Raw genomic sequence first — 21,258 nt, 5'->3', positions numbered from 1 at the left:
CACTTACAACATTTCTAAAGTACACAAATATTATCACTCACAACATTTCTACAGTACACAAATATTATCACTTACAACATTTATAAAGTACACAAATATTATCACATACAACACTTCTACAGTACACAAATATTATCACTTACAACACTTCTAAAGTATACAAATACTCTCAAACTTCATATGCCTTACTTTAATGATACATGTAATATAAATTTATACAAACAGTGTACTTACAATTTGACAATAGGTATACAAATACAGAAAGGATTTATTCGCATAAAGGGACACCATTCACGAATTACCATTCCCTTACATATATAATGAAGTATATTGAAGAGAGATGACAATGCCTACTGCAATACTTTCGTTGTATGAAGTCTTGATCATTCACCAAAATAAAATCCTGTAAAATAAATGCCAGATATCAAGGAGGCCAGAAAGCTTTTGTTAAGAATATGTTAATATATCTTGTAGCCACATAGGTAGTTAACAAACAGCGTAGTATATTAATTGAAGAAGAAAATGTGTCTCCTCAGTATCAACTAGACGTTCTCATTTAAAATGAAGTAAAATATGTTACCTGGCATTGAGATGTAGTGTCGATTAGACAATCCGTATCAATTCACAGCGATCAAACGTCATATGATTTTATACATCAGATCAATGTAAACACAGCTAATGTTGCGGTTATAATGATATTAATGCGGTTCTGACGAAATCATGTATATTGAACATGTTTACAGTGACATAAAAATATTTTTTAAAAATTTCATCATTTCATTATTTCAAGCTAGTTCTCGTCGAGATCTTTTGGCGTATCTAGTGTAACTGGGTTTTTTATATACATGTAGAACCCTAATTCGTGGTCCCAGCACTCCATGGCAGCACTTAGCTTATCATCAACCTCAAAGATTGAAACAAAATTGCTAGGAAATTAACTAAATGCACAACCAGGCATGAAGAATTCGAAAGCAGGGACATGATTTCTATGCTAACGGGTTGAAACAATCAATCATAAAAGGAGGCAACTGTGGTCGCGGCGTTCCGCTTAAGTTAGTAGAGAATTCAATGAAAAAATCTTTTTTTTTCTTTTTTATAAATCACCCTCTTTTTATTTTTTTATTTATTTATTTTTTCTTTTTTGTAATTCTTTTATTTTTTGACAAGTTTTTACATAATACACAATATACAAGAGAAACCACACAAAAACATACACCCACACTCTCACACTTGTGTGCTCTTACTTGAATATGTCTTACACATATACATGCATAATCATCATCATCATCATCATCATCATCATCATCATCATGCGCATGTATCTACCACTCATCAACATTCACACCCACTAACACTCACATAGCAAACTTACATGTACTTAACAAAATATTCACACATACACACAAATACAATATCATATCACTTACACTTATCAAAAATATTTTCTCACACACACATACTCATGAATACATTAATATACATATAAAAAAATATTATACATCCTAAACAAAAAAAGAGAGAAGTAAGAGAGAGAGGGGGGGGAGAGAGAGAGAGAGAGAGAGAGAGAGAATTGGGAGGGTTATAATCATTATTAAATAAAAATAGCATTAATTTTGTGGAAATTCAAGAAATTTAAAGTCAGTTTGGTAAAGTCAAGGCCATGGCCATTGGGAACAGACTTGTTAGCATACATACTATAGTTCCAAAATGGGCATTCATTTTTTCCAATAATTCTCAAAATTTGTTTTCATAATAGTGTTTTTGCTGGAAGTGTTGTACTTTTGAACATGGAAATGATCCTTAATCTTATTTATAAGAGCATTTAAATTAAGAGATTTTTGCAGACATCTTGACATATAAACATAATGTTTAATGAGAATTAAAATTTCATTATCTACAGTGTTAGCATTAGGATGGATAATTCCAAATAAATATGTTTCTTTGTTTATCCAAAAAGGAATAAGAAAAATATCAAGAAGAGATTCAAATCTCTCCAATAGAGTCTGTACCTCTATACACTCCCATAGACAGTGAACGATAGTTTCTCTTTCCATATTACATAGTGTACATAAAGGGCTAGGTATTATATTAATATTGAAAAGAAAGGAGTTCGTAACCAGAATGTGATGTATAATCCTTACTTGAAACCACGGTAGCTTAGAACTTTTTGTAATAGTAAACGGAATTATTAACATATTTTTCCAGTTCTGATCATCGAGGTCAAACTCATCACTCCATTTTCGAATACCAGTAGGGGTTGGAGCTGGTTTAATAATAGCATTGTAGAAGTCTTTGGCACCTTTTTTACTTTTATAAAAAAATTCCCATAGAAGTGGTATAAAAGGCTGAAATAGTCCTAATGGATGGAAGTCATGTTTTCTCAAGAAACACTTGACGGCTGTAATCAAGCCATAATACTGTAAATAGTTGGTATTGATTAAAAATTGATGACGAAACTCATCAAAGGAGAAAAATGTTAAATGATCAAAATTTTTAATTAGGACATTAATGGTATATATACCAGCATTAAACCATACTGGATAGAAGACATATCTATTGCCCACTTGAATGTCATTATTGTACCATAAAGGGGTTTTTAAAATTGACTCCGGCTTACTTTGCCTCATAGGAAAGGAATTATTCAATCTAACCCAACTTTTAAAAACATGTTTTCAGAATATATTGCTACAATTGTTACTACATGACTTAACATACTCCTTTCCGCAATGAAACAATTTTTTTACCTCTACAATAGAATTCAATAGAACTTTCCATTTTCCTGATGACTGAGTGATTCTTCTTATCCATCCTAATCTATATGGCGTTGAATTACCACATCCATTTTAATTCTATGACATTTACTATTCCAGAGGAATTCGAACAGTAATGAATTTAATTTGGCAAGAACTTTGTCGGGAGGATTTGGAAGAGTTATAAATAAATAATTGGACTGGGAAATTAGAAGTGACTTGATTATGTTAATTCTACCAATAGGACTAAGATTCCGTCTTTGCCACATGTTAATAATTGCTTTTAGTTTAACTATTTTTTTTTGTCAAAATTCATTCTAGGAATCTCACTAAAGTTGACCGAAAATTCAATACCCTAAAAAGTAAACTTATTATTGCCCCAGAGAAGGTTCAATTCTGGAAGGAAAGAGTCATCACTATATTTTTTGCTTCCTATCCAAATTACCTGTGTTTTATTTGTGTTAATATGTAAACCTGACATTCTAGCAAAAAAAGTTAGTTCAATAATTGATTCCTTGAGCGAGTTCTCTGAGCCATCAAGTATAAGACCAGTGTCATCTGCATACTGTATATTAAGAATAGATACATAATCAATTTGTATACCATGTATATTGTTATTTGTCCTGATTTTTGCTGCTAAAATTTCAGCGCACAAAATAAAAATGTACGGGGAGATAGGGTCGCCTTGACGACAACCGCGATGGATGTCAACAGAGGCAGAAATATTACCTCCCTGATTAATTGAGGAGTAAATATTAGTATGAAAAATTTTAATCCATTTCCTAATACCCCGCCCAAAATTGAAATAATCAAGAACTTTATCAATAAAATCCCATGAAACAGAATCAAAAGCTTTCTCGAAATCGACCATAAGGAGCATTCCTGGAATATCTAAATCTTCAGCATACGCCATTACGTCATAAAGAATACGAATGTATTCACCAATATAGCGCTCAGATAAGAAACCTGTCTGATCTTCATTTATAAGCTTTCCTAGAACTGATTTTATCCTATGAAATATTATTCCAGCAGCTATTTTGTAGGAAATGTTTAACAAAGAGACAGGTCTCCAGCTTTTTTAAGAAATGACGTGGTTTATCTCCCTTTGGAATACAGGTTATTATGCCATGTCTCTGAGTGATAGAAAGCTGACCAACAGAAAAACTTTAATTTATTGAACGGACAACAAATACTCCTATAAATTTCCAAAAGGTCTTTAAAAATTTAGGGGTGAAACCATCTGATCCAGGACTCTTATTATTGTTCATATCTTTCAAAACTTTACCTGCCTCTTCTATAGTGATCAAACCTTCCAGATTCTTGACTCTGTGTTACTTGATTTTGGTACTCCACAACCCTGAAGATGTTAATTTAAATCGACAGCATCAACTTCTCTAAATCTGTATAAATTTTCATAGAATAATCTAACTTCATTTAAAATATCCCCCTGGTTTGTAATCACATCACCATTACCTTTTTGTAATTTTGGAATTATTTTAGAAGTAAAATTTCGATTTTCCAAATTCAAGAAATAGGAAGTAGGCTTTTCCCCTTCTTCGATCCATTTTGCTCTTGATCTGATAAAACTTTCCTTTATCCTTCTCAATCGTGAAGATTCTAATTCTTGTTTTCTATTATCTAATTCTTCCTGGTCTGGGTTTAAGCTAGTTTCTAAACTTTCTATCAACTTCTTTAAGTATTCCTCTTGGCTGTTCTGTTGTCTGTTTCTATATGAAGCATAAGATATTGATTTGCCCCTAATTTCCATTAATAAAGTTTCTAAAAACAATTGATCATTAATCAGAAACTGAATCTCACTATCAGGAATATCTTTAATAGCACTAATATTATAGGCAGGCAAACAATATTGTGACTTAACATTCTCTATACATTTTTAACCACATCTAAATATTCAGGATCACACAACAAAAGAATGATTAAGTTTCCATAGACCCCTCCCTCTTTTAAATTCATTTAACGTTAAAGCTGTAACTGTAGCTGAATGGTCAGATCTATAACTAGATTCAATAATTGATTTGTTAACACTAGATAACAGACAGTCTGAAACAAGGAAAAAGTCCTGTCTGGCCTGTTTTACAGGATTATTTCTTCTCCAAGTATATCTTTTGGTATCTGGGTGTAGTTCTCTATAAATATCAATAAGATTATATGTATCTTTAATTTCTAAAACCCTATCCCTAGCAGCTGCATTGTTTATATTTCTATATGTATTATCGTAGTCTAAATCTGGACTCAATACCAAATTGAAATCACCACAAACTATTACTTTTTCATTTCCGAAACTGTCTATGGCATCTGAGACTTGATTATAAAAATCAGAATTATCGTGATTTGGTCCATAAATAGTAATTAAAGTTATTCTAGTACCCTTAATATCAATATCGATACCCAAAAAATTTCCATAAAAATAATTGAATGCCTTGTAGGAAACTCTTTTAAAAAACATATTATTTCTTATTAACAAATCTTCATCCCACAAGATTTTTGTATGCTATCACCCTTATCGTTCTTTTGATCTCGTTCACTGCAGATAATCACATTTGCTTGTACAACGTTCATAAAACCTAAGAGATTTTCATTTTTTTTCAATATTTATCTTTGATCGACTGCAAATTTGAAGGAAAGCACCAATTTATCGGTTTTTTCCATTGTTGATCCATTTAACATTAAAAAAGGAGAAACCCCGTTTCCTTCATTTGCTTGAGGGTAATTTAATTGAATACCATCAGATAACTCTGTTATTTGATGATGTTAACTTTGACAGCTGGTGACCACTTTATCTAGGTTGCGACGACGCAGAATTAAAACAAAAAATAGATAATAGTAATTACAAATTATGTACGTGATGGCTGATATATCAATTTCCAAAGTGATTTTTCTTTGATGTCAGCCTATGAATTCATGTCACCGTTTTATAAAAATGACACACCGAGAGGTGTTTTTACTTCTACCCTGGTTGAAGGTTAAATAACTTATGAAATCTCTTTCTCTTCTAGTGAATCAGATTTGCACTAGTACTCGTTGCATTCGGTCTAAGTAAATTTCAATGCAGTATTTGACTGCTGTCGGCCATCCTCCTGTGGTCGGCTTTATCGTAATCAGACTGCTTTCCTTAATGTTACGATAGGAGATTGTTTTCTACTCGTTTGTCACTGATCCTCAGGATTTCACCCTTGGATACTATGCTATAAAAGACATAGACGTGTACATCCTGAAGAGTAACATCTTGACAACGGGTCTTAATACTCGGATTCCGCATATGTGCCTGCACATTCTCGCTGACACGGTCCATGGTTCGAACCCGACCATTACTGCACCGTCAACCACAGCCAACTCCATTTGGAGTGGAATGAGGACAATATGGCCAGGGAACGCCTCTTACATTTGACTGGACACATTGCCTGACAGAGAATAGACTCCCACCATCAGTACTAACTTAACACCCTCCACCTCACATAAGATGTATTTTACATGGTCTAGTGTTGTTTCCGTTCAGTAATCAGGACGGAGTTCCTCTTCTTAACCTCAACATTGTTTTGCAGCTTCATCCAAAGAAATGGTTTTGTCTGTTTCAATCGGTCGGTATTTTTCTTTCCAGTTTTGTCGTCGATGAAGTGGTGAAAGGATGTGTCCACTTTTGTACATCCCCAGTCCCCTCCAGGAGCTGGTGTATCCGATACTTCATGAACTTCAATATTCACTGTGCCACCTGGTGAAGACAATGATATAAACTGAAATATTGAAGGATAAACACAAAGAAGCTAACTGAGCTGTAAAAGTTTTAGTTAGTCTACTTGCCTCGATTGAAAATTATTTTCATTCATTCGTAATACAAGACGAAAAAATATCCCCTGGCCGGAATTGAATGGTGTTGATGAATGGAATTTGCATTAAATTGGCAAACGTTACCTTTCAATGTGCAAAGCAATGCTTAGTAGGCGGTTCATGATAGAGGCAGGTTACTTTTTAACTTTAAATGGCGTATTAGGTTTAAGATGATAACTCACCACTTTTGAATAAAAATTTCATTCGTTTCTATTTACACTACACCCAATTACATTAAAAAGATAAGAAGTAGCATTAATGTTTGTTGTTTATGTCTGTCTGGTGCCTTGTGACTATCGAGTTCACTGCCTTCTGATATGATGAGATCTACGTTTATACATTTTCTATCAGCTGTGTCTGCTGAACACTTGGATTGTCGCAAACTGTACCCCCATCCTCCCCTCCATCCCCCACTTTTAACATCAGCCTTACAAACATCATTTTCTTTATTCGAGGGAAATTTAGCTTAATTGATGCTTTCTCCACGTCATTGTCCATATGCCATACTCATCTGGCATTACTGGAGTTTACACCGAGATGTGCGGGAGCCTCCATCAATAAATAAGTCATTGTTAATATCTAGGTGATAAATACTCTTATTGTAACTTTGCTGTCATTGTTTAAGTCTTAATGGAACAATTTCTGCAGGCTTATTCCCCTGGGGATCATCATCTGCATTGGCCCGACTTAGAATTTAAGTTTAAAGCAATGTAATTGAATATTTTATTTGCACAACAAATGGGTTGTAATTCTGAAGCATGTTTTAAAAACCATACCTCTGATGCTGCATTTCTCATGAACTGTTTCGTGGATTCATTCCAGATGACAGTAACTGTTATCGCCCATTAAATATCATCCTCTTATATCGGGGTTTTGTCTTTTATCTCCTTAAGTGCCGCTTGCTTCAGGTAACGTATGTTTTCGTAGAGTAAGAGCACTGCAAGGTCAACCCATTTAGTCCTTTATCTCCAAATCCCGAGTGAGATTCTAAATATAGAAAGGATAAATACTAACGAATCATTATACAACGAAAACAGAGATTGAGCAGCCGATTAGGAAGACAAATATTAAAATAGGAGAAAAGATTCTAGGTTAAGTAGCAGATGATATTTAGCTAAATAGATCTACTTACCTGCCTACGTATATGTGTTGTGTCATATAACATTTTCTGTTGCTTGCATTCGACGGCTGAGCGGTCGTAATAACAGACTAACGTCCGTTAAATAACAATTATATAAATTTATATGTTTAGATAAAAAAATAATAAATAGATAGATTTGGAAGATACTGAATAAATCCTGTGAACTAATTTCCGACTCGACCTTTGCTGATTTGATAGTCGTGTACAAGAAAAGATATCATCCATTTCGGATGGTTCCAACCTTACTTTTATCTTTCGATGGTTTGTAAAATTATGTCAATAATCTGTTTGATTGTTTTTTTCTTTTCTTTTTACAATTTGTAAATAAAAACTGTAACTATCGTAATGTCCTTTAAATCGATCAGTAAATAGGACTACACAGAAGGGAATTATTGGAGCGTAATCTATGTTAAACCTGTCGGAACAAAGTGGTTTTCCTTCTTCCACACATCTTCATGTTTCCCTTTCAATTTTCTGAAAATCCTTGTACATGCATCCTTTTTTCATATTGCGACAACATATTTCCATGTACAGTGATGTAAAATATTTGTTCAGCAAAACTTTGTTCAACCAATGTTTCATTTTCTAAATCAAATATTTCAACACAATTTGCACGCGTCTGTGTCCTTTTGCTAAAGTTTGGGTCTAGAATTCAAAGTGGTGTCTGCCTGCAGAATGTCATGAATTATGTATTTTGGTATGAGGATTCAGATATGTATACCTTGCAAAGATTATTTATCTAGAAATGTCCTCTGAATGTCCACTCTATTTCTAGCAATAGTGTCATTTTGCCGGCATCATACTTGAATTTATGTCCATTTCTAAAATTTCCGAATATTTTCCTGCAGCTTTCGGCATTGGATTTTTTTTCTTATTTGATACGTCAAAAGACCATTGAATTTCAATATCACAACATCTTTTGTAAGTGATTGCATACTTGTGCTAAATGCATAATCTAGTCTTCCTGCGAAACGAGCAGCAAGCACGTCCAGCTTTATATTGCACAAATAAACAGAATATTTCTCGATGAGATCATTTTGACGACCTAAAAGTTCCCCATAATTTTCATCAACCTTCATCTTTTGATATGAGCTGGACAAACAGTTCTCTTTGCATTTCTGATTTTAAACGTTTTAAAAACTTTTTTCGTGAAGACTATTCACTAATAATGTATCAAACAAGGCGTTTTTTTTCTTTTGTGCAAATTTCAGTAGTAATACTTTCTCCATTCTCTGAAACTGATTTCGAAACTTTTCATTTGTTTTGACGCAATACTGATTTGAGACGTGTAACTGCGGGATGACAAGTTTTCACAATTGTATTGTCCGTATTTAAGCTAAAACATCATACTATTATAGAAACTAACAACACAACATTTTTAAATGTTAGTTCGTTTGTTTGTGAATAGATGTTGGTATGTCACAATAAACTAGAAAGTTTTAATTGTTTTGACCTAAGAAAATCTATTCACAAACCATATCCTTATATAGCTATAAGAACAACGTCCTTCCGTGTAAAACATCTGCAGTTTAAGCCTTAATTAGTAGTGTCTGTTATGGTAAAACTTCCTTTCAGTCAGATCAGCGTAAATTTCCTCTGCTTCATATCCGAAACTGTGAAATTTCCCCTCCTCATCAAAAACGCAGCGGTTGGTGCCTTCTTGGAAAGGCTAGATTTGAATTCCAGCTGTTGTGAAATATATCTCTCGCATTGTGAGGCTTTAAGAATTCACTCTTGAGACTGAAGGAGTATCCAGTGTATGTTGTACCGGAGTCTATAGCCACAACCATTTCTGGTATAGTTAGTGTTATATTAGCGGCCGCCATCGTTTAGATTCCACAGGAGCCGGGAACGTTACACTATGTGTTAAATATATATAGAAAGCAACATCTCTTATCCGTAAACATATTACATCTCATATCTTATCAAACAACCAAACAAGGGTATTTTGATATTTTGTTTAATTTTGTTTCTTGGGCGTTCGATTTTTAAGTGAAATATTTTCATTTCTCTTTTTAGTAGGGACATCGATTAGATAGACTTTGCTTTTCAGATATTCGTCGGATTCAAATTTCCAGAATATTCGTCCGACTCAGTTTTCGAATATTCGTCTGATTCAGTTTTCGAATATTCATCTGATTCAGTTTTCGAATATTCGTCCGACTCAGTTTTCGAATATTCGTCTGATTCAAATTTCCAGAATATTCGTCCGATTCAGTTTTCGAATATTCGTTTTCTTGCCAATTCCATATTGCACCCAACTTTCCCTTGAAGAGGGTAGTCATTACTCACTAGGGATATAGGGATTGCAGGAAAATACGCCATGGGAAACGGTAAAACGTCAAAACACAAACAAATCCTCATATAACTCGGAAAATAATCATTATTTAAACTGACTTTTTAATATAATAATCGTAATGGCACTGCCTACTATTTTGTACTATTTAAATGTTACGAAAATAACGCTTAATCCATATCCGGTACAATGGTGGCCTATGCGAGGCTCAGATCAAAGTAAACCAAAAGAACACTAATATTGAAATGACTAACTTCTTCGTGAAATTGGCATGGAATTTATCTGTAACATGTCAATATTTTCATCACCTTCCATGAAGTTCTCATCCTCGACGTACAACAGAGTAGTAATTAAGATTTCTGCAGAAAGAAAACATCTGATATTACCGTCCATAAACGTACAACAGGTATCACCCAATTAAAACGCTGATTAAAGTTACCGACAGTTAATCAAGACTGTAATCACAACAATATTACAGGTGTGACTTTGATCTCTGATAATTAATCCATTCAAATAAACTTGGTCGGAAACATGCCAAAACTATTCAAAATCTACCATTTAAAGGGTTTTTACACGGGACGAAATTGTTTTTGAAAAATACTAAAATATTTTATCAAAAAGAAAGCTTTCATGAATTATTTGTAAATTTAGATTAAGAAATGATTATTTACCTGTCAAAATTGGAAGGTGGAAAAATATACCAAAGGAAGAACACGTCTGCCAAAAATGCACTAAAAGAGATATTGGTGACGAGTATCATTATATATTTGGATGTTTGGCTTTAGGAAATGAAAGAAGTTGTTAATAATTGAAATTAATTATTAGACATAGTGTGTTTTTCGTTAAAAATATCACGTGATCTAAAAAACCATTTTTTTCTGAGTAATTATAAGTGTCACAAAGTGCATTACATCTATGATACACTCTTCCCTCTCTATAGTCACATATGCACACTGGGTGTTGTACATCTCTGTGTTCCATTTGTAACGATGTTGAGATATAAATTGACATATAAATAAAATTGAAATGAATTGCTAATTAAATGTTATGATGATTGAACAGGTATATAACTTTGAAAACGTATGTCCTGATGATATATAGCTGAAAAAAAATATCTAGGCGGAACGAAAATTGGAAAATTCGTCAACAGTAGCTGATTTTAGCAATGTTCCAAACGTTGATATATTACAATTTTGATAACGAATACCCGAATATCATTTTTCTGTCCGAATATCGTCCGATCGAACGAATACTCGAATATTCGTTGACATCCCTACTTTATATACTGCATATCAAACTTTCGGACCTTTCAAGCTTCCACCGAAGTAAGGATAGTTATGAGTCCCTTGCTGCAACATACTACAGTTACTTTGTCCTCTGCTTGTCATCAGGATCTAGTGAGATGCAAAAGAACTGTTGGTCATCCTCGAAACTTTTGGGATACCTTCGAATCCCGCACCCCTGGAGCATGTCATGGTTTATGGTTCCATGTGCGAAACCTTGCGGATAAGACTAGTTTGATTCTTTGATATACCTCAAACGAATATTGGGGTCGCAGAACGGTATATTGAAATAGCTTTGAAGTTTGGTATTGTTCCTTTGTAATCTTCAAAAGGAGCGTATAGCCTATGATTGGTCAGTCTTTTTCTTCTAAAACCAATCAAATTACTTCTCGTGTGCCTTCAGTTTTGCCATGACATGTTTCAGGGGTGCAGAGAGTGATCGTAACCCCTGAAGTCGGTATTCCATGTTAGTGAGTAGGGTACAATGCTATTGTCCAGTTTGAGATGTTTCAATGTGAACCACTTAGGATGTTTTCGTTAGTGACCCGGTCAAGCTTTGGGTCCCGTCTACATAAGAGAACGTAAATCTCCGAACAAAATTTGTACCGGTGATGGGGCAAAAGTGGTCTCCATAGGTAACCGTCCTAATTCGTCTTTTTCTATTGTGATGATGGACACTACAAATCAATACATGTATTCCTTTCAAGAATGCAATCTTAAAGTATCGTTCCCCGTTTCAAATGAGACCGCGTTCAAGCTCATCACAGAATGACTGTCTCTGGTAAAAATACTGTTTAACAAAACGCATTAATTTGAGAAAGCAATGCATGTTACAATTTACTATATCAGTTATCCGATTTAGTTACACATTAAGGCTTTATGTTTGATTATAATGCTTTAATAGAGAAAATATTAACTGACTGATACAAGTATTTAGCAAGCTTGGTTCGGAGGACTATGATAATTCATGTCGAAGCTCGACCGTGTCCGTCGTCAAGTTTACAAATGACTCAAAAACAACTGAATAGATTTAAGCAAATTGTGATGTTTCGATGACTCCGCGGTCATCTTCATCTTATAACACAACCAGTAGAAGATTAGAGTGTGACGTTTCAATGACTACACGGTCACATTCATATATAACACAACCAGTAGAAGATTAGAATGTGACGTTCCAATGACTACACTGTCATCTTCGTTTTAAAAACAACCAGTAGAATATTAGAGTGTGATGTTCTGATGACTCCGCGGTCACTTTCTTCTTATAACACAACCAGTAGAAGATTAGAGTGTGACGTTTCGATGACTACACGGTCACCTTCATCTTATAACACAACCAGTAGAAGATTAGAGTGTGACGATGACTACACGGTCACCTTCATCTTATAACACAACCAGTAGAAGATTAGAGTGTGACGATGACTACACGGTCACCTTCATCTTATAACACAACCAGTAGAAGATTAGAGTGTGACGTTTCGATGACTACACGGTCACCTTCATCTTATAACACAACCAGTAGAAGATTAGAGTGTGACGATGACTACACGGTCACCTTCATCTTATAACACAACCAGTAGAAGATTAGAGTGTGACGATGACTACACGGTCACCTTCATCTTATAGCACAACCAGTCGAAGATTAGAGTGTGACGTTCTGATGAATACACGGTCACCTTCATCTTATAACACAACCAGTAGAAGATTAGAGTGTGACGTTTCGATGACTACACGGTCACCTTCATCTTATAACACAACCAGTAGAAGATTAGAGTGTGACGATGACTACACGGTCACCTTCATCTTATAACACAACCAGTAGAAGATTAGAGTGTGACGATGACTACACGGTCACCTTCATCTTATAGCACAACCAGTCGAAGATTAGAGTGTGACGTTCTGATGAATACACGGTCACCTTCATCTTATAACACAACCAGTAGAAGATTAGAGTGTGACGTTTCGATGACTACACGGTCACCTTCATCTTATAACACAACCAGTAGAAGATTAGAGTGTGACGATGACTACACGGTCACCTTCATCTTATAACACAACCAGTAGAAGATTAGAGTGTGACGATGACTACACGGTCACCTTCATCTTATAACACAACCAGTAGAAGATTAGAGTGTGACGTTCTGATGAATACACGGTCACCTTCATCTTATAACACAACCAGTAGAAGATTAGAGTGTGACGTTCTGATGAATACACGGTCACCTTCATCTTATAACACAACCAGTAGAAGATTAGAGTGTGACGTTTCTATGACTACACGGTCACCTTTATCAGACAAATATTGGTATTTAGGTTACACACAAGATTTGCGTTTGAAGAATCTTTGGCACAACTTCCGTCAAGATTCGTTTAAACAAATTCTCCAATGGCCATCAAGAGGAAGCGGTTAAGAGGGAAAGTTAAACTATTTCGTTTTAAATATTATCATTAAGCACAAAATCTTTATTTATTTGTTCATAAAGGGTTAACGGAGATCTTTAAATTAGATCGTTAACATTATGAATCCTGTGCTCATATATATGACTACGCCCAGGTGTGTTATCACAAAGTCGTATGGCTTTTGGTTACGATATAGTGATGTTGTTTTCTGTGTAGGGACGGACAAATCGTGAAGTTCAATGGTCCTGCTTGTCCAAACGGAAGCTCATGCAGGGGACGAGGATGGAACATCTCCACTGTTATTATATCTGGCTAATCTGGGGCACCCCCATGCAGCGCGGAAATAGTTTCCTGGGATGTCTTCTGTAAAGAGAACATCGGAATAAATGAGCAGATGGTGTAGTATACTTATAGGCTATATCCGTGAAGTATTAACAATAGATGACGAGCCTTGAGTGATAGGTCAGTTCATATATAACAAACAAAAACCTCCGCCGTTCATATCGCGTTGAGTTAACACACGAGTTATTTCCCTTTGGTTATGGGGTTGGAGAAGGAAGTAATGATATCAAATAACAAGAAATATATTGTATAAACATAGGGTATCTAGGTACATAAAAGTAAAATCACACTAGTGTATTACATGTAAGTGGGGCATTAGAAATGTGTGCTGGTTTACGTACAAAAACGGTGTATAATAAAAAGAACTGTGATTACTCTTAAATAACGATATTTAACCGATACACCTGGGCGAGGAGTACAATACGTATATATTGGTATGTATACGACTTCAATATTGTTCGATATAGAGGCAAAAAACGATTACAAGGGTACGGGTCACTGACGTAACAAAAGGTCACAGGTACTTTAAACACGTGTAAATTACAGTGTTTAAATAAACATTTAGAGTATACACTGTGCCAGGTGGGTTACATCACATACACGTGGCGTTATGATATGAGGTTACAAATACAGGGACAGGCACGAATTCCCGACCCACGGTCCATATGTCTGCTTCCATAGTCCTTACATTTATAGAACATTGCTAATGGTAATATATATTATAGATAATCAATGATCATCGATAATGCATGACTCGATGGTCATTATCAAAATCTTATTTCGTAAAACGTATTTTTTTCTGTTTCTTCAATAAAAAATAAATGGAATAATAACAATGGCAGGAGTTGTAACTTCCGAGAAGGGAATATGATTGCTATTTTTAATGACGTTTTTGGTATTCTAGGGGCTGCCGATCCTAATAATAGATACATAGCCTTAATGAGATTTTGTTTATCTTTCCAATGAGTTTTTTGATGAACGGGATTCGCCAAAATCTATGCCACTGGCAGTATAGAGTGCATGATACCGAGTTCACTCATAATGTCCTTTCATGTTTTCGTGTCTCTTACATTGTAGAAATTCTATATTACATATTACCTCAAGCTGTTCACTTTCTTCCACTACAACCGCCATCTTTTCTTTTATGTCGCCGATTGCTGGTGTCCGCAGTTCGCGGTCTCGACCCGGGATTATGATAAATCATTCAAATCTCAAGAACAAAGTTCAATCAAATTTTAGATTTTCGTTAAAAATCTACGTTGTGAGAATAACAGTGTAATCCACCGCCTCTATGGTGGTTGCGTTTCTACCACTTTTATGAACACCTCCGTTTTGTCTCTAAAATCAACATCGTTAATAAGTAGGTAAATATCTATAACTGCATAATAGATGTGAATATTGACGATAATTATCAGTTTAGAGACAGAAATGTTCGGTGTAATGAGCCATGGATTGGGAATTCATGCCAAGTCCCCGTTATCACAAGTCTTCCTGTCTGACCCTTCAAATTAAATCTCCTTGAAAACGTGAAGAGTGAATAGAAGAACATTCAGGTCATTGCCGATCTGTCTGATGTCATACGGCTTTTAAAAGCTTTTTTCTATCATTGCATATGTATATTAAATGGTTCACATCAAGGACATTGACGGTTGCTGAAATATGCGCATAAAGACATTAATTCATATCAACAAATATTCATCATACAACACGAGTTGCCGCCTTGAATCTCAGCCCCGCCCACCAAATATCACAGCGAAATGGCATCAGATTAGATGCATTTATCGGAATCCCTCCACTTGTAAGCTAAAGTTATATTATTACGTTCGGAATACCATCAAAGAAACTCTGCTCTTACATTCTGATACACTGACTGATAGCAAGCTGAAATAAAAATGCCGTATTTTTCACTTCAAATCACCGCTGCAACAGACTATGTAACGATCAAGTGATGGAAGAGATCATGACGTCGTTAACTTTTAAGGATTCCCCAAGTTTTGCCTTGTCCAATCAGCTATTACGCTTGTTATGACATCATCCAAACTTTTTCCTTTAAACCAATCAGGTTTCAAGGCCATATAACAACAATAAAGTCCGTAATTCTCAAAAAAAAAAAAAAAAAACTGTCCGGAAAACCTTCCGATGTAAAGGCAATTTTGTGCCCACACATAACATGATGCCTTCGAGATTAGGTACCATTCATCTGTGTGTGTATTGTTGTTGTACATGTTCGTATAATCAGTGTTTGAGAAGTAAAAGAAACCATATTTATCTACTGTAAATGTGAATTATATTGTTCTTCAAATTTTCTGATATCTTTAAACTTTTATATAGACTTGCACAAGTCCGTTTTGAGAGCATCGACAGATGAAACAGAAATTTTATTTGTAGAAAATTAGTTTAATGTATAAAATTAATTATTTGTCACAATTACACAAAATCATTACATCATGTCAATTAAGAAAACATGTAACATTGTAGGCTAATTAAACATTTACCATAACCAGGTACACACCTCAGTCATTAACTCCCCAGGTATAGACTAATTAAACATTTACTATAACCAGGTACAAACTTCAGTTAGGATCAATCAAATAAGCACCGCAGAAGTTCAAAAATATCTTCAGACAAGACAAAATATAAATACTTGACTAACACAGGAATTTTATAAAATGGATGATAATTATCTATCATATAAACTAGTAATCAAAATACGTTCAGACAAAAAAAAGTAATTGAATGGTGTATGTAAACAAACTGTTAATAGATATGTAAAATTAAACACACAATAAATCACACGTATTTGTCTATTTTAATCAGAAACTATGTTTGTAATACCATATGCACCTGTATCTGGAATGTAAAATCCGCAGAATAGGGTCTAGTAGACTGCGGATTTTTACATTCCAGATACTGCAGGTACCTATGGTAATACCCATGTCCACGAACAAATAAGGCAGGTTTTATATTAATTCAATATAAATTGGTAGACTTCATAGGTTCACAGTGTTTCTGTGTAACTATCATTACTTTATAATACGTGTATAATCATTGTGTCAATTTCTATATGAATATTTTAAACATCTAAATGGCAAAAATGCCCCCCCCCCCCCAAAAAAAAAAAAAAAAAAAAAAAAACTTAGGTCGATTTATCGGTAGACCAACATACCAGTAAATAATTAGCCAAATGATTAAATGTGTTGCTTCTTTGCATGGCCAAATATTTTATGTAAACAAGAGGTGTAGTTGGTATCATATACTCGCACAATACCGTCATTGAAAGTTTGTTATCGAAGTGGGTTGATTTTTGCATCTGCACCGGCCGCGGTCACGTCTTCAAATTAATTATCATATTTATCAGTGTTCCTGATTATCTCGCCACAAAATAAACAATTATTATCACTATTTACAAAAGTATTTATTCGTAGGAACCCACTGATACACCTCTTTTGATCGAGGTGTTGCGTTTTGGTCTTGAACAGTTTCCAGGCGGACTTCTACCGCACGCCATGTTTCCCAAGTTTTTCAGTAAAAAGGGGAGATAACTGAGGTGAACTTCTTTTGTTGAAAGCCAGCGATTTCTTGATATGAAAAATTATGTAAAGGAAATTTATATCTGTAAACAGTCTGAAAATATGATAACGCAAGCGCACAAAATACTGTCGCCTGTAAACAAAAATGGCTTCCCATCTGAATCCATTGCTGATTATGTTTCTTATTTCATAATTCTGAACTGACTTCAAATCATCAAATTACAAACTCCTGTGTCGTGTTGACAAAATAAACTGTCTCGTTTTCAAAGCCACAGCGTAACGTTATCATCGCTAAAATTTGAGAGGTCAAGCTGGACGTAAGTAGATGTCGTATATATACCTTCTGTCTTATCACCATCAATTTATATGTACACTTCTAAGGAAAACGGCTACTTTATTGGACAGGAAGTAGATGTAGTAGATCGATTTTGGTTAATACTAATTAAAACCCGTCTGCCGAATCATTCATGGTGGAGATATTAGTACATTGTTAATGTCATTTCATTTATTTAAAGAGCTTGATCATTAGGGTAAATCATTAAGTATGTTATTGATTGTGTGTGCTTTATATATTACAAGTTATATTTCTAAGCTATTTAGTTAGGTAATCATCGTAAGGCCTTCTACCCAAAATTACCTCTCTCATTCCAGCTGACCATTAGAGTAAGTCTGACGTTTAATAATGAAATACGCGATTGGATAGGCAAAAAATGTCTTCTTCCGGAGTGATAATCTCGGTGTCATATATTTGTATCACCCATCATAAAAGTATCCTGTAAAACAATTTCCAAATACTGACAGCTTTGATCCTTGGTTTTGATATACTGGTAGTAACCAAAGGATATATATAGATTTGTAATGATGAATATCAATATCAATTCTGCATACAGGGATTCCGACCAACAGTCCATATATATATAGTATAGTCACACAGGGATTTGACACGAATTCCCGACCAACAGTCCATATATATATATATATATATAGTATAGTCACACAGGGATTTGACACGAATTCCCGACCAACAGTCCATATATATGTATGTATAGTATAGTCACACAGGGATTTGACACGAATTCCCGACCAACAGTCCATATATATGTATAGTATCGTCACACAGGGATTTGACACGAATTCCCGACCAACAGTCCATATATATATAGTATAGTCACACAGGGATTTGACACGAATTCCCGGCCAACAGTCCATATATATGTATAGTATAGTAACACAGGGATTTGACACGAATTCCCGACCAACAGTCTATATATATGTATAGTATAGTCACACAGGGATTTGACACGAATTCCCGACTAACAGTCTATATATATATATATATATGTATAGTATAGTAACACAGGGATTTGACACGAATTCCCGACCAACAGTCCATATATATGTATATATATATATATAGAGAGAGAGAGAGAGAGAGAGAGAGAGAGAGAGAGAGAGAGAGAGAGAGAGAGAGAGAGAGAGAGAGAGAGAGAGGGAGACAGAGAGAGGGAGGGAGAGAGAGAGAGAGAAGGGGGGAGAGAGAGAGAGAACACTGTATATACGATACACAAAGTTTTCTCATTTTAAATTATATATATGTCTTTAATGTGTACTTTGTGTATTTTCCTTCCTGTTCAGTATTTTTCTTGTTATAAATACTTGATGGAGAGAGTGTTTCCTGTTTCATGTAATTTCACAAATGTGAATACTGGGGGTGGGGCCCAGAGGAGGACATCACATGTTTCATGAGGTGTCAGTATATACAAATGAATGAGAGGGGCAGTAGTAATCCTCTACGATACAGTCTCCCTTGGTTTCCTGGGGATCCTACCCGTTATGTATGATATTGTGTAGGTTTCTGATGGTTAGGAGTTGTCTCCCTTCGACCTTTCTGTTTACCGTTTATATTATGTCTAAGTAGTCATTTTTTCTTAGGAATTCTACGAGCAGTATATGCACTAGTATTTCACGTGACATTAAAACCTGGTTGGTGGATGTATATTGGATATTTATTCTTTTGAATTCGGCAATCAGATCTTTTCTTTCATGATCGAATTTATTGCAATATAGAAAAATGTGGTCTATTGTCTCTTCTGTTCTATAATTCGTACAGTCTGGTGACATATCTGTAACCATTATAGTACTGTTATGTTTTTAATTTTATGGTTCCTAATCTGAGTCTTGTGATGATAATATCTTCTACTTTATTTCTTCTTAAAGCTTTTGATATAGTATTTGGTTTCTCTATAATTTGCCTTAGGTTGTTGGATCTTTCCAATTTTCCAGCTTCCTGACAATTTATTATGGATTTGTTAATTGATAATAGAATTTACTTCTGTCGTAGATAGTTTCATCTTATACTCTATTGTGTTTTACTGAAGAGCTTTTTTGGCTAGATCATCAGCTTTTTCATTTCCAGGTATATCAACATATGATGGTACAAACTAAAAATTTACCACAATCCACTGTTGTTTGAAGTTTTTAACTAGATTCAATGCTGAGTTAATTACCTTAATTCTTACGCTTTTTCTAGTCTGTATTAATTGTAATGGAGAAATACTAACTGTAAGAATTACCACTCTGTATGTGGACTTTTTAATGTTAGTAAGTTTAAGTGGTAATTCTATAGCAATGATTTAACTGGTATAAACGGAGCACTGATCGGTCAGTCTGAGTGATAATGCGATGTTGTTTTCTCCGGAATAAATACCTAACCCTACGCTGTTCGTTTCTGGATTTTTTTATCCGTCAGTATAATATTTGATATGATCTTTGTCGTTCTCATCAATAATAGAGAATGCAACTGCCCTTGTTTCTGCTGGATTTTCAGTTTTGTTGGTTTTGTCTAAAATTTCAGAGCTAATTTCCGGAGTGTCTAGTTTCCAGGGCGGAGTAGGTTTTGGAATATTTTTTTCAATTTTAACTTGGTCTAACTTGTGATCGACGAGAAGTTGGTTTGTTACATGGTTATATGATGGTATATTGTGTTCGTTTTAGTTTATATTTATAATTGATGTTCTTGGATCGTTCTACTATAACATTAGGTGGAAATATAGGTCCTAGAGATTGAGTTGCAGTCCGGTATTTTGATATAATTTTTTCTCTCCTAAGTTTTAATGGTATTTCACCAGTTTCCACATGTACACTTTTGATTCGTGTGTTTTTTTATTGCGCCTGTTGCTATGCTAAGTGCTTTGTATTGTATCATATCTAGTGTTTTTAGGTGTTATCTGAGGCCGAGTTATAAATTTGGTATCTATAATCTATTTTTGACATAATTAATACACTGTATATCTTAAAAAGGTTTATTTTCTTTGTGCCCTAGTCTGTTTCCAGAAACATAAATCAATTAGAACTCGTTTACAATTGTCTTTGATGTTATCTATAACGGATACCCAGGTTAATTTTTGATCAAATATCATTCTTAGATATCATGTTTTTTAAACAAATTTATCCTTCGGTTGCCTAAGTAAAGCTATCCAACCTGGGTACTGCCTACAGGTGTTATGTAACACCTGGTCAGGTGTAATCAGTTAATTTGATACCTGTACAGGTACTCGTGGTATATATAGATTGTATTATCATCAACGTCTCAACTCATTTACACATAAAATGTACAATATACATAAAAAAGTACGTTGGTCAAACAGAATTAAATGAATCACACAGTAAT

General features: G+C 34.6%; 1 pseudogene; it reads right to left on the bottom strand.

Moving 5' to 3' along the window:
• Positions 1-5,771: 5,771 nt before the first annotated feature.
• LOC132551052 (uncharacterized) lies at positions 5,772-8,816 on the bottom strand (annotated as a pseudogene).
• Positions 8,817-21,258: the final 12,442 nt, after the last annotated feature.

The sequence above is a fragment of the Ylistrum balloti genome, unplaced genomic scaffold (assembly GCF_031769215.1).
Source record: "Ylistrum balloti isolate Yb309-2 unplaced genomic scaffold, AGI_CSIRO_Ybal_v1 Utg370170, whole genome shotgun sequence".
NCBI lineage: Eukaryota > Metazoa > Mollusca > Bivalvia > Pectinida > Pectinidae > Ylistrum > Ylistrum balloti.
Note: the sequence above shows the minus strand (reverse complement) of the source record. Positions and strands in the feature narration are given on the sequence as shown.